We start from the raw sequence: 3,895 nt of genomic DNA on the forward strand, positions 1-3,895 counted from the left end.
GAAAGTAGATTGCCCAGTCTTCCTTCCGTGGAGTGGCTGGTGGCTTTGAACCACCAACCTGCTCTGTAGTGGATTTTATGCTGTGGAAAAACACTGGATTGTTGCTGTGTTATTAGTTGCCATGGAATTAGCTCCGAGTCATAGCAACCTTCCATTGCCCTAAACATTGCCTGACCCTGCACCATCCTCATGGTCGTTGCTGTATTTGAGTCCATTCTTCCAACCGTTGTGACACTCCATGTCACCAAGGGCCTCCCTCACCTCTGCTGACCCTCTCCTTCACCAGCTATGAGGTCCTTTTCTAGCAAAGACTGGGCTACAAGCAGGGAAATCTGGTGTTTGACATGGTTCTGCTGTAAATTAATCATGTCATTTGCTCCTCCACATCTTTATTCCTCATTTCAAAGAAGAAGGCACAGTACTACAGAGTCAATGATGAATAAATGTTTGTTGAATAAATAAAAGTATGAATGAAGCTTTTTAAGATCCCTTTCCAAGTCCAACATTCTGAAACTCCACTAGGAATTTGAATAAGTAATAAAAAGACAGCCTTGCAGATTTTTTTAAAAAATGGTCCTGCTAAATATTCTATTTCATTTAAATTTAGTTGGAGATTTCTATTTTCTAAATAACAGTTTTCCTCAGCTGGACATGAAATTACTTCTGGCTTCTGAATACAATGTCACATTAACTGCTTTAGAGAGAGTCTTGTACTCTAGAAATGCAACTCTGGGTAATGCCAGTTTGTCACAATGGGGATGAATTCATTGTCCAAAGCATCCAAATGTATGATGCATAAACCAACCTTGGCAGCCAGTAGGAAAGATCTTATCAGTGAAGTACACAGAGCTCTGAATGTTTACTTTATAAAGGAAATGACTTCATAGACCAGAAAACTAAGTTGTCATAGAAACTCCTATGTTGGATATTTTGTTTAAATTTGAGTATTGACAGATTAAGTGGATTCAGAGACAAAGAAGCCTGTATTATGAATTTTAAACTCAGTTTATTCTGGTTTTTGTTTTTTAGCTTTTTTGGTGGATGTCCATTTTCAAAAGATTTTTAACATGTAGAAGGGAAGAAAGTATTTTCATTTAAATTGTCCACAGATTTCTGTTGTAAAGCCATTTGATATTGAGTCTATTTGTTATAAAATGGTGTTTATTTTTTATCATCAATTATCATTTTATATGGAATCATCAAAGTAATTTCACTGGTTATCAGTTACTGACATAGGAAGGACTTTGTCCTAGCTATCTACATTGTTATATACAGACTCCTAAATCTTTTATTTAAGGAATCAGTTGGTAGTTGCTGTTAGTATAGAAATGAAAATTAATAATTGGTAGCACAATCGACTTAAAAGTCAACCGTTTAAGAAAACAAATACTGAATCTATTGATTGTTTGAAGAACCTCGTGTTTTTTGAGGGCTCCTGTGGGTCTGGCTGTGCTAGCCTCTGTAAATACATGATCTCATTCCATAAGATTCCCTCAACTACTCTGAAATAAAGATAATTTCACTGCCTGATTTTGTAAACTGAAGCTAAGAGGTTTTAAGTGATATGCTTAAGGTTCATACATAGGGAAGCAGGTGGAGCTGGGGCTTCTAAGACGGCACCAGGCAACCATGTGCTAGACAATTAACTACACAGAAATATCTAAGGAGCAGAATGGACATTTTGTAATAAATAAAACATAGCTGAGATGGTGTGAGGATTCAGTAGTAAGAAGAGGTAGGGGAATGCTGAGGCCTCATGCAAGAAAGCCCCGAGTAGACCAAGTTAGACCTTCATTTAGACTTCAATAACTGCCTCCCACCCTGGTGTGAAAATTTGGAACATTTGATGATGGACATGAACATATTTCTACTTAATTTATGCTAATGCCATTTTCGTTAATGATTCAATATATTATTACGTGTGTTTTTAACTTGTTAAGAGGGAATTGTGTGATTCTGGGATTTTGACTGGATGTTTCAGATGTTTTCCTGGAATGTTTAAGTGTTATTGCTTAGCCATGCTAAGTATTATTTATTAAGTAATTCTTAAATTGCGTAAAATTACTTTATCATGGGAACTATTTCCAAAATGTCTTAGGAACGTGCATCACTGAGGAATTTGACCAATCAAACCATTGTTGCTGTTGTTGTGAGGTGCCGTCAAGTCAATTCCAACTCATAGAGACTCTGTGTACTACAGAATGAAACACTGCCCAGTCCTGCACAATCTTCACAATCGTTGCTATATTTGAGCCCATTGTTGCAGCTACAATGCTTCAATTCATCTCATTGAGGGTCTTCCTCTTTTTCTTTGACCTCTACTTTACTAAGCATGAGCTATCTCCAGGAACTGGTCTCTCCTGATAACATGTCTAAAGTACATGAAACAAATCTCACTATCATTGCTTCTAAGGAGCTGATTGTACTTCTTTCAAAACAGATTTGTTCATTCTTCTGGCAGTCCATGGCATATTCAGTATTTGCCAACATCATAATTAAAAGGCATCAGTTCTTCTTCCTTATTCATTGTTCATCTTTCACATCCATATGAGACAAATGAAAATACTATGACTTGGGTCAGGCTCACCTTAGTCCTCAAGGTGACGTCTTTACTTTTCAACACTTTGAAGAGGTCTTTTGCAGCAGATTTGCCCAATGCAGTATGTGTTTCATTTCTCGATTGCTGCTTCCATGGCTGCTGTAGATACTAGTAAAATGAAATCCTTGGAAACTTCAGTCTTTTCTCTGTTTATCATGATGTTTCTTACTGGTACAGTTGTGAGGATTTCTGTTTTCTTTATGTTGAGGTGAAATCCATACTAAAGGTGGTAGTATTCAGTCTTCATCAGTAAGTACTTCAAGTAATTTTCTCTTCAGCAAGCAAAGTTGTGTCATTTGCATATAGTAGGTTGTAAAAGAGTCTTCTTCCAGTTCTGTTGCTGCATTTTATTTTTCATATTGTCCAGCTTCCCAGATTATTTACTCAACATACAGACTGAATAAGTATGGTGAAAGCATATAAGGCTGATGCACACCTTTCCTGATTTTAATGCATATCATGCCCCTGTTCTGTACAAATGACTGCTTCTTAGTCTGTGTACAGGTTCCACATGAGCATTGTCATGGACTGAATTGTGTTCCCAAAAACTATGCTGCAACTTGGCTAGGGCATGATTCTCAGTATTATGTAATTACCCTCCATCTTGTGATCTGGTGGAAATCATAACCTTTATGGTAATAATGAGGCAGGACTAGAGGCATTTATGTAATGATACAATTTGGCAATTATGTAATGATATAATCTTCCCTTATGATATGATCTGACATGATCAGCCAATCAATTGTAAGGGGAGTAGGGTGGGATGCAACATCTTTGCTCAGGTTACAGCCCTGTTCAGATATAAAGGGAGTTATCCTGGGGTGTGGCCTGCATCACCTTTTATCTTACAAGAAGTAAAAAGAGAGAGAAGTGAGCAGAGGAAAGGGACCTCCTGCCACCAAGAAAGAAAAGCCAGGAGTGGAGTGTGTCCTTTGGACCCAGGGTCCCTGCACTGAGAAACTCCTAGACCCAGGGGATTGATGACAAGGAACTTCCCCAGAGCCAACAGAGGGAGAAATCTTCCGTAGAGCTGGGACCTTGAATTGAAACTTCCAGCCTCCTAAATTTGTTTGTCGGTTTGTCCTACCATGGTGACGTGTTGATGTGAGTTTTCAGGCTGAGCCACTGGTGTTTCTAACCCAGCGGGATGCACATGGTGCACAGGTATCATCCCAGCTTACAGACTGAGACAGACTAGGAAGAAAGAAGAGGCCATCCACTTCTCAAAGAATTGGCCAGGGAAAACCTTATGAATAGCAAAGAAACACTGTTTGATACATTACTGTGCAACTTTAT

The 3,895-nt window shown here is 38.4% G+C and overlaps 1 protein-coding gene across 1 annotated transcript in view; it reads left to right on the forward strand.

Annotated features, from left to right (window-relative positions):
* The window catches only part of ANO4 (anoctamin 4), a 737,041-nt gene that overhangs the window by 297,655 nt on the left and 435,491 nt on the right, over positions 1 to 3,895 (forward strand). The gene's annotated exons all lie outside the window — the stretch shown is intronic.

This window comes from Orycteropus afer, unplaced genomic scaffold, assembly GCF_000298275.1.
Source record: "Orycteropus afer afer isolate SDZICR_OR568_19922 unplaced genomic scaffold, OryAfe1.0 scaffold00177, whole genome shotgun sequence".
In the NCBI taxonomy this organism is placed as follows: Eukaryota; Metazoa; Chordata; class Mammalia; order Tubulidentata; family Orycteropodidae; genus Orycteropus; species Orycteropus afer.